This window comes from Bactrocera dorsalis, chromosome 2, assembly GCF_023373825.1.
Source record: "Bactrocera dorsalis isolate Fly_Bdor chromosome 2, ASM2337382v1, whole genome shotgun sequence".
NCBI lineage: Eukaryota > Metazoa > Arthropoda > Insecta > Diptera > Tephritidae > Bactrocera > Bactrocera dorsalis.
This window is the reverse complement of record NC_064304.1, coordinates 10,914,266-10,926,020: the sequence shown is the minus strand read 5'-3', so window position 1 is coordinate 10,926,020 and position 11,755 is coordinate 10,914,266.

Below are 11,755 nucleotides of genomic sequence, written 5' to 3'. Positions count from 1 at the left end.
TTTAAGAGCTTGATAACTTTTTTAAAAAAACCAAAAACGCATAAAATGTGCAAAATCTCATCGTTTCTTTATTTTAAAACGTTAGATTGGTTCATGACATTTACTTTGTGAAGATAATTTCGATTTAAATGTTGACCGCGAGACGTCTGCATCTTAGGTGGTCCATTCGGAAAGTCCCAATTTTGGGCACTTTTTTCGAGTAAATTTTTCACGGCCGGAATTTTAAGCCCGAATTTCCTTCGGAAATGTTGTCTTCCCAAAGCTGGAATAGTTGCTGGCTTATTTCTGTAGACTTTAGACTTGACGTATCCCCACAAAAATAGTCTAAAGGCGTTTAATCGCATGATCTTGGTGGCCAACTTACGGTCCTTTTCTTGAGATGAATTGTTGTCCGAAGTTGTCCCTCAAAATGGCCATAGAATCGCGAGCTGTGTGGCATGTAGCGCCATCTTGTTGAAACCCACATGTCAAACCAAGTTCAGTTCTTCCATTTTTGGCAACAAAAAGTTTGTTAGCATCGAACGATAGCGATCGCCATTCACCGTAACGTTGCTTCCAACAGCATCTTTGAAAAAATACGGTCCAATGATTCCACCAGCGTACAAAACCACACCAAACAGTGCATTTTTCGGGATGCATGGGCAGTTCTTGAACGGCTTCTGGTTGCTCTTCACCCCAAATGCGGCAATTTTTTTTATTTACGTAGCCATTCAACCAGAAATGATGGCCTCATCGCTGAACAAAATTAAAGCGCGAAACACATTTCGAACCGAACACTGATTTTGGTAATAAAATTCAATGATTTGCAAGCGTTGCTCGTTAGTAATTTTCCTACAATTTATAAAAGGAAAAATATTTATACTTTCAAAACTATTTTAAAGCTAGAAACCGAAATGATCATGATCATGAAATCCCACAACTGAATTTTAATATTTTTAAAAACTCTTTTATCGAAAAGTGTCCAACAGTTTTTGAACTCAGTGAGGAGGCAATCACTCATAAAAGTTCCTAACAATTCTTGAACCCTTTTGCCTTCTCACTCATCCGCTCAGCCGCTGCCATTCAATTGGGCCACAATTGAGTTACTTCATTTACATACACAAATACACATGAAAATGCGTTTGCCAACGAGCGTACGCATCAATTACTCACGCACCCATTAGTTAAGAGTTTCCTCATTTCCAACAGGAAAGAAATAAAAACAACAACAATAGTAGAAGATTGACAAAAATTTCAATAAAAATTTACAGGAATTTCAACCAAAAATTTTAATGAATTCCGCAAAATGCTGAGCGGCGCAGCCAACCCCAACAGCAGCGAGCCAACAAGCGCTCATTGAATCATTAAAGATTATTTGACAATTTAATGCCTTCACTTCATTTTTTTTTGTATTTATTATTTATGTTTTTTTTTTAATTTTTTTTCTTTTTTTCACACATACAAATGCGAAAAGCTAAAAATAATGTGCGCCGCTGTCGCCATTAAAGAATGCGCAGCTGAACCAAAAGCTCCAGCAAAAGTGCGTGTGTATATGTGTATGTGTGCAGTCAGTACCCAGTAAAACAAAACCTATTAACAATAACAATAATAACAATGAAAAAGTCAACGCAAGCAGCATTAGCACAAATGACAACGGGAAGAGCAGCCAAAGCCCTCAAACATACATACATTCATATATGTAGGTATATACACAGATATACATATATACATTATATTATAATTGGATAAGCAATATGTGCTGTGCTGTTGTTTGGCTGCTTGATTGGGCGGCTCTGGCCGTTGGGACACTTATTGCGACTCCGCCGTTTCGTTCTTGTTATTGTTGTTGACGCAGCGATTCAATGCTGATTTTCGGTTAACCACGCGGCGCAGCAAACAATTACAATTCATTGTTTTACGACATTGCATTGTTGTTGTTGTTGTTGTTTCACATTTATCCGAAATGTCTGCAATATCAATTGGACGGCGCGGCGCGGAATGGCCGCAAACGGGCAATTGTGCGCGGCTGATTGGAGTTAATATGCAATTACGCGATGGGGGCAGCAACAACAACAACACAAACAAACAAAATGCCCACCATAAAAAGAAAAAAAAACAACAACAGCAAACATTTTTTATAGAGTTTTTTTCACTCGTACCACAAGTGCATGCCTTCCGCTTCTGCAGGCAGCCAATGACTGCTGCGGCGGCGCGGCCAGTCAAAATGCGTACAATTATCAAATTAAATGCAATAAAAAGCCCATTTGGGCGCTGGCACGCAAGTCTACAATACGATAATTTAGATATACATACATATGTATGTATGTATGTATGAGGAAAAATCTGGCTGATTGCCGCGTCGGTGCTTCCGGTAGTCTAATAAATAAAAAATTTTTTTTTCTCATACAAAAATATTCACTCTATGAAAATAACGCGTCTCTTCTTCCGCATTGCCAGTTTTTAGGCGTTTTTGTTGCGTTCACGCGCTTAGATGCCTATCTTGCCACACACTTAATGCACAATTCACACTTTGATTGTGCAACAATTTTCGCAATGCATTGAATTTGCATATTCTTTAACCAATATACTCACTTATATGCCACAAAATTTCTTCTATACAGCCATATAAACCAATGTGGCAAGTTCTTTCCAGCCAAATTGCTTGACGCGCGCTTCCGCTATTGCCACTGGTGCGCCTATTTTCAAGTTTATAAACAATATTTGTGCCTTGCACTTGACTAACGAACTAACGGTACTTGTTATGCAACAGCGCCTAGCCAACCACAGTGTTGCATATAGGAATAAAAACTTTAATTGTATGCAGAAAGTGTGAAGCACACATACATATATGCATAGATAACTGCATTAGAGAGTAAGTAAGCCACAAAAAGGCGCTGACGGTCACACAGCGTTTTTGTAGCGCGCAACACTTTGTCAACGATGCGGCAAAGCGCGATACAAGCGCATTTGTGGCACCTTTCCAACATGCCGGCGAACCCTTTTTCGAGTGACAAGCAGCAAGCATTGTGGCAGCACAGTAGCAAAAGTCAAAGTACCAAGTCCGACGCAAGTCCAAGTCCAAGTCAAAGAGACAGCTACCGTTGCAGTGCAGAAAAACGTGTGTATTTATTGTGTATGTGTGTGTGTGTAATTTCTTCAATATTGACTGTTTTTCATTTGTGAAAGTCCAATTGCTTGGGCTCCTAACTGAGCTTGACAATGTGTGTGTGTTCAGGTAGGCACTGTTGTTGTGTTGCTTATGTATGTATGATTGTTGCCCTGCTTGCTATGCATGTGTGCGGCCCTTTTCCACACCGTTTGCACTTTATACATTTCACCTTTTCCGCAATAGCATACAATATGCATGAGGCTCGGCTTCTCTGCTTTGTAGTTAGAAGTGTTTGTTTTTGTTGTTGTTGGAATGCATAATTCTATGTCTGCGGCTTTACCAACTGCGTTCACACACTGTGCAACATAATTTTATTGCATTTATTTGCGCTGCGCCACTGTGAATTTGGTTTAATGACCAACAGCGGCGGCAGCGCTGGCCAGTGGAAGTCTCTAAATTGTTGCTATGGCAGAATTGATAGACTTGCAGTGCTACTAGATGGATATGAGTTGCATATAATGCAACTAAAATTACTTTTATGTGTAAGTTTTATAGAAATTTTATCTTATCAGATCTTTGTATGCGTTGCTTTCGTTTGAGTTCCTAATGCAGCATAATCGCGGACTTCTAGATCTTCCGTTCACACAATAGTGATGCTTATGTAGCCGAAATTTTCCTTATACAGAAATAACTGTAATCTCTGCAAGCTTGCTCGAAATTATGTGAGTAATATTTTCTGCCGCTGCAACAACAACAGCTTAAAAGTTTTCAAAAATTTGCAGCCCGCTTGAAAAAATTTACAAAAAAATATTTATATTCTTGACGGAAACGGCTACTTTTTCAACAATTTATAGTGCCAAACAAACTTCGCGGGATTGAAAAACAATTTTTTTTTTATTTCGGGATTAAAAAAAAAAATTTTTTTAATAATTTTACGAAATTGTTGTATGAAAAACTTCTCAGAATTGAAAAAAAAAATTGTTTATAATTTTATGAAATTTTCGTATAAAAATCTGCTTTTATGGCAGCTGACAATGCAAATATTAATATTTAGCACTCGTCTGTAACTTTTGCTCAATAATAGATATCAGCGTGCACGGAGTTTTTTGAAAATTCTTGAGAAAATTTTGAGTAGCGTCAAGGCTAAAGTGTTATTGTTGTTGTTGCAGCGACAAAAACATTTCTAAAGTAATCGCGAGGAATGGTGCCGAGTTGACAGACATTGACCGGTTAAAAATTCGGGTACGTTGCGGTTACTTGGACCCGATTGTCAAGAGAAAGCCTTAAAATTAAGAATTGGATGATCAAAAATATTATATTTATACACGCTATAGTTACGAAAAACCGATTCCGATTGATTAGATCAGTTTTAAAGTTATATATGTTTCTTAAAAGTGTTTTAATTATATATAGAAAGACATCAACTCACAGCTTGGAAGTTAAAATAGTCTAAATCCCAGCGATTTCTATGCCAGGATTACTGCTGAAGCCCATAAGGGCAATTCGGCTTGATTCTTTGTTTTTATTTTTTTTTTTGCTTAGAGCGCCATGTCATCATAATATGTAGACAAAAAATAATAACTAATCCTGTTTTACATATGTATCGTCAAAAAATCGAAATTTAGTTTTTTATTGCTTACGTTCTACTACATCATAATACATATATGTATTATGAAATTTTAACCTTCCGCTGTCAGATATAACCAATTTATAACCGATATATAACCAATATATATCCATTTTATAACCAAAACTCGAATTTTGTTTCGATATGAGTGGTTTCTATTATATCGTGTTTCATTCCCCTCTAAACTTATGAAAAGTAGTGTTACATTATTTTCCATATTTCCATGACGATATGTAAATATAAAGTGGGTTTTGAACTATAAACAGAATTCTTTTATCAAATCAGCAAGCGCCGTCCTCTAAAGTAATTTTTTTTATGAAAACCGTTTTGTAACATTTTTTAAATTTATTTTCCAAATCTTTTTTGTTCAAAAAATTCTATACAAAACCTAAAAAACAACCAACCAAGGCTTAAAACTTTAGTCAATAGAACTATTTCCAAAAAAAAAAAATTTGAATACTGAAGTGCTCGAAACAAATTCGTAGTTCCTCAATGACGGCATTTCCTTTCATCCCTGACCCTATGGACGATTTAGTGTCACATTAAATTGTAATTGGTCTTTTGGCCACGTACCAACCAGCACAAAAACGGCAATAAGTTCATCAGCAATGACAGCAACAGCAGCGGGAGTGTAGCCAAAGGGACAGCAGATAGCATGGCATGCAAATCTATATAAATATTTGTACTTGTAATTTAGTTGCTGACATTGGCAATGCAACTAATTCCGATGAAATTGGATTTTTCAACAAATTTGAATGCCAGCGCGAAAGACGAGCGCGCGAGCGAGCGAAAAAACGAGCTGCGGCGAAAAAACAGGTGCACTGCGGCAAGGGCACATGAGGCAAACAACCAAGCGTAAGCACACACACACACATACATATAGCTACTGCGGTTGGAACAAAAAACACAGTTAAGTTATAAAAAAGTGCAGCAAATCAGCAGCCTGTCAACTTTTTACCTTTGCGCATCCGCGCCACTCGAAGCGCGCATACTCGTACATATATGTATGCAGGAGTATGCATATATATGCGCTACCGTTATGGCGTGTATGTGACGCTGCCACTTATCCAGCATTTATCCATTTGTTTTGTGTGATGTGTTGTTTGCTATTTGCTGTTTGCGCTGCGGCTGGATTATTGTCAGCGCGGCAGGTTGCCGTACAACTGAAGTGCCGCCGCTTTAGCCGGGCTGTCACCGCCAGCTATGCGTCCTTTGTGTGTCGTTTGTATGCGAGTGGAAAGTGTGTGTGTGTGTGTGACAAGTGTGAGGTACTTAGAACCTCGGCAGGTCGCACAATGCGACACACACACACACTCGCACACAAGCCTGCATATACATGGAAGACTCTGCTCACCCGCTTGATTGGGCCAATTGGTCATGGCCGATAGCTGGTAGGCAGCAGCGGCAAAGCCGAAAGCGTGCATAGCTGGAAGTTAGGCTCACTGCCACATGTCAGATTGCCACTTCAGATAAGCGAGATTAGCCCGCGTTGCAGCGGGCGCACGCTGCTGCAAATGTCGTAATTTGGCTACTGACTGTCACTGCGCGCCGCATTACAGGTAGCTGTGTGATGTGACAAGTGCTTGGCGGCCGTCGGCAGCTACCAAGCTACTGTCTTCATAGCCATACTTCAGCGCTGTCTGTCGGCCGAGTAAGAGAAAAATGAAAATGTCGCTTATCTGCCGAATGTGTTACACTTAATTTGAGTCAAATTAAATGATACTTTGTAGGCATTTAACGTATCTATTATTACATGCTTGGACACGCTGTTTGCATTAAAAAACCAACTGGTGACACACCAGGTTGCTTCTTCAGGCCACACGCATGCAGTTGAGATCTAGAAAACTCCCTCTCCCACACACACACAAACACCCACGTATTGTTGATAACGCTGCAATAAAAGCAACAAATATCCCACTACAAGTTGAGACATCACTAACACTCAGCTCCGTCGCAGCCGCAGTCGCAGCGACTACACAAAATATTCGTGTTTTTCAGCTGATGAGGCCATAAAAAAGTGTCGCACTTAAAGACAAAGCAACGTTTGTTCGACCGAAAATGGTCTAAATGACAATGTGACAAAAGCAAAACAGCAGCAGTTAAGTTAACAGCAACAACAATAACAACTGCTGCTACCATACTATAAAGCGCACTACAATTATGCCTCGTCTGTTAGTAATTAAGCGTTTTCAGCTGGAAATTTTTTCGTAAATAAGCCACGTTAATTGGGCGCTGCATTGCAATGGCCCGAAAAATGTAAATTAAAATAATAATGAGCGGCAAATAATGAGAGAAAAGGTGCAATGCCGTTAAGGCTGTACGTGGCAATGGAAGTTTACTTGAAAAGCTTACACCATAAAAGCGGCTAAAAATAGCGTAAAGGTTGATAATTTTATAAAAGAAAATAACGGCTTTTAAACTCTGTTGTAGTGCAATTTTATGAAGACGAAGGAATATTGTTTTTATTGAATTCTTTATAATGCAATTTTTTGAAGACGGAAAATGGTTTTTTATGACACGTTTTTTATACTTAGTTGAACGGCAATTTTATACTGTAGCTTTGTGAAAACTAATATAAAATTTAAAGTGTTCTTTCTGTTTAAAATTCTTTATTTTCGATAAATATTAAGTATAAACTGAGCGGAAAGTATTAAAAAACAAAAGCTGGATATAAATTTTTATAAATTATTTTTCATAGATCCATTAATTTACTGGTGCTAGCATAAAAAAGTAATATTAAAATTAATTTCTATTGTAATTAAATAATATTTTTCTTACAATGAAATAATTTGTAGGCATTAACAAAAAATAATTTTTAATATTCCAAATGTTAATATCTATAAACAGTATTATTTACAAAAAAAAAAAAAGTTTCATCTTCAAAAGTTAGAATTATTTTTTATATTAAATTATTTTTTAATAATTAATAATTTAATATAATATTTTAATTGCAATAAAATAATTTTTATTAGTAATGTTAATAATTATGAATAAAAACTTAGAAATAATTTGTATATTAAATTGTTTTAATATTAATTAAATTTGGAATATAAATTATTTTTATTAATTTTTATTAGTTTTTAATGTTAATATTTATGAACAGCATTATTTGATAAAATACGGATTTCTTTTCAAAAATTTAGAAATAATTTTATATTAAATTACTCTAATATTAATAATTTAATATAGTATTTTAATTAAATTTGGAATATTAAAACTTATTTTTTGTTAATTTTTATTAATTATATTTGGAATATTAAAAACTATTTTTTATTAATTTTAATGTTAATATTTTAAAACAGAATTAATTAAAAAATACGTATTTCATCCTAAAAATTTAAAATTATTATTTTTTTATTACTTTACTTTACAATTATTAATTTAATATTTTTTTATTAAATTATTTTACAATTATTATTTTAATATTTTTTTATTTAAGTTTTCTTCGTTATTCTATTTATTTTCAGTTTTAAATGTTATTTTTTGTTTAAATAATATTAAAAAATAATTTTTCATGCCGATACTATTCATTACAGTAAATTTTTAAAATTAAAGTAAAGATTTATTTCAATTTTAATATTTCTTTCTCATTATTATTATTCACTATACACAAATACGTACATATAAATGTTTATTATTCTCACTCTATTTGCTTCCTTAATATTAGTTTATTTTTTATTACATAAATTTTATTTTTAATTCTAATTTTTTATAACTTTTTTTTTGATTTGTTACCGATTTGCTTTTTCATGCTCGTTTTTGCCTTTTTGTATTAAAAGATATATTCATTTTTTAAATTTGACTAAAGAATATACATAAGTATGTATGTGTGTATGTAAGCCATATGCACTTTGAAGACAGAAAATTCCGCTTTTTTGTGATTTTGTTTTTGAAATTAAATTTCGCTTATTTTAAAGTAATTTTTATATTTTTTTCACCCATTTTCTTCTCTTTTGCTTTAACACTATTTCTCATTTTTTAAATTAAAATTAATTTATTTTAAATAATATTTGTATATGTTTTATTTTATAAATTCATTTTTCACCCATTTTTGCTTTTTTGTTTAACACAAATTCTCATTATCGAAATTCAAAATCATTTATTATAAAGTAATTTTTGTATTTTTTGTATTAAAATGCATTTTACTGCCATTTTTACTCTTTCACTTTAACACAATTTCTCATTTCTGAAATTCAAATGTATTTATTTTAAAGTAATTTTGATATTATACATTTTTCAGTACACTGTAACTTCACATTTATTTTAGTATAATTTATTTCAGCTTTCCGTTTTCTTCCATGTTTTTCTATTATCACAACTTTACACTTTTTAAATACAATTAGTTCTAAAAATTAAAAAAAAAAGTTTTTTTTTTGATGAAATACGACGTAAAACAATCTACTTTCTTCATATCATATAACCTTTCTTACCAAATGCATCACTTTTCTTTCCAATCGCTTCACTAGTATTCCACTATTCACCATATTTACATATGACATGTTTGACAACCATATTTACTCATATGTATACAAAATTTACTCCTCCTCTCATTGACTCCGCCTCGTGCTGCTCTCAATGCCTCGTGTCTATTTACTGCTATTCGCAGAACATCGTAAAATTACTTAGGCATTGAAAAATTAGTATTAACACTAGCGAAACGAAAAATTGCAAAAATTCTGCAAACACACCTCAATGCAAGATTTTCAAAAATTTTTGCGGAAAAAAATATTTTCTTGATTTATTTTTTTTTTGGAACAACTCTTTGCTGACTACGAAATTCAATTAATTTAATGCAAATGTGCATGGCGGCACGCACGCAGTGAATAGACCAACAAAAGCGCACACGATATGCATATATGTATATACAAATGTATGTATATGGTATGTATGTACATATAGATATATTATATATGGTATTTCTGTGTTAATACATATATACATACATATATTTGTTGTTACAAGTAAATTGCTTTTCGATGCGTTCAAATGCCTATAAGCGTGTAATTTTATATGCGCATACACATGTACGCACATGTCTGTATGTTTGTGTGACTATTCGCTTGTAAATTTATTTGCCGCCGCACCCGCGATTTTCGACAAGCGCAAAGGTTAAGTAAATATCTTAAATCAAATTAGCCAAAGTACGAATTGCCGGCAATGCAAATTATGCGAAAGAGTGGCCGCTCGGCCAGGCGTTCAGTTATGCCGGCAGACATGTTGCTGCACAAATGCATTGCATTGCAATCACGCTTTTATTGTATGCATATCTACAGTATACATGTATATATGTATATGGGCTTGGATAGGTGCGCATGTATACATATGTATGTGTTTATATAATATATGTAAGTATGAGTATATATGTATATATTCCACAAGCGCACGGCATTAACACTCGCAAATGCAGCTTAAGCGTCTGTGTTTTTGGGCAACGACCTAGCGGTGCTTTTCAAAACGTACACACACTCCAGACACGCATACATATATGTACGAGTATATATGAGTGTGTTAGAGCACAGCCCCTTTTCGCTACAAAGTTGACTAACCCCTCGGCAAAATAGTATTTCAGGTCTTTTTTGTCGCTGTTTTTGTTGTTGTTGTTAAAGCGGTTGGTTGCAGCGCGCCTAGTTGGTATGCAAATGGGTGTAAGCGACTAATATGGCCTTATATGCTGATTTAATGCAAATAAATTTTATTTGGCACAACATTTTTCTTCATAAAGTTGAGTGGCGGCGACGTCGGCTATGGAAGCAAAGCCGATATCCACGCACACATACACATGTATGTATGTACATGTATATATGTATGAATATACAGAAATATAAGTCTGTGTGTCTACAGTTTGGCATGCCAAGCGTAAATTTGTATGTGTGTGGCATGCCACTTGCCGCATACTTGTTGTTGTTGTTGCATTTTGTTGCAGATGGCGTGCAAAATGCAAATATTATTAGCGCTGGCGTCTGGGCTCTAGCAACGCCCTGCCGTGTCGCCACCAACAGTCAAGCGTCTCAGAGTCACCGGTTGGCAATTTGATGCGCCAACGCGTCACCATGTACTTGCAACCAACTGCTAAAAGTAGAAAAGTTGCACGAAGCGCCAACATTAGCGGCCAGACGCCATCACGTGCAATGCCAAGAAACAACAAAACACCGGTAGCAATGCCATCACCAAACACCATCTCCGGCCCAATCTGCCGTCAACCATCAACACCTCAACTTTCAACTGCTGCTTGCAACCATCAAAGTCAATTTAGTGAAATTTGCTGTAGTTGTTGGTGTTGTTGTTGCCATTTGCAATTGCATGCGCCAAGCGGCAACAAATTAAACAAACAAAAAACAACAACGACAACAACAACAACAAATAATTATGCTTATACTTATTTGCGAAAATTTGCCTGCTCGGTTGCGTGTGTCCGTCGCGCTTGGCGTGGCAAACAAGTGTCTACACACACATACTTACATTGTATGTATACATATATACACACATACGCTTACATTATATAAATACATATACATATATACACATACATATGTAAATACAAGCATATACATATTTCTATGCTTTTATATGGGCGTAAGCTGTTGTGGCATGTCTGCTCCTAGCTGCCAGTGTGGCAAGTCAAAAACTGTGTGTTTACTTACCTCTCAAACATTGTAGGTGGGTTTTGTGTGAACAACACGTTGTTGGCAACCGTTCGTCCGTCCAGCTGTTCGTCAGCTAGTCAGCCTTCAAGCCAAGCCAATAAAAGCAAACAATGGTAATACCAACAACAACAACGTGACTTAAGACACACCCTCATGGCAGCGCGGCAAATAAGCTGGCACCCTCCACAATAAGCAACACACACACCCCACCCACTTGCTTCACCGCGCTCGCCATCACTCGTTGGCAAGTTTATGCCACAACAACAACAAATTACAAGGAATCGACTTGCAATGTGTTTATTTGCGAATTTATTTGTTTGCCGTTTTGTTGTGCTGTGCTTACTTTTGTTATTGTTGTCGTTTTTTTAGCGTGTTTGTTGTTGTTGCTGCTGCCAC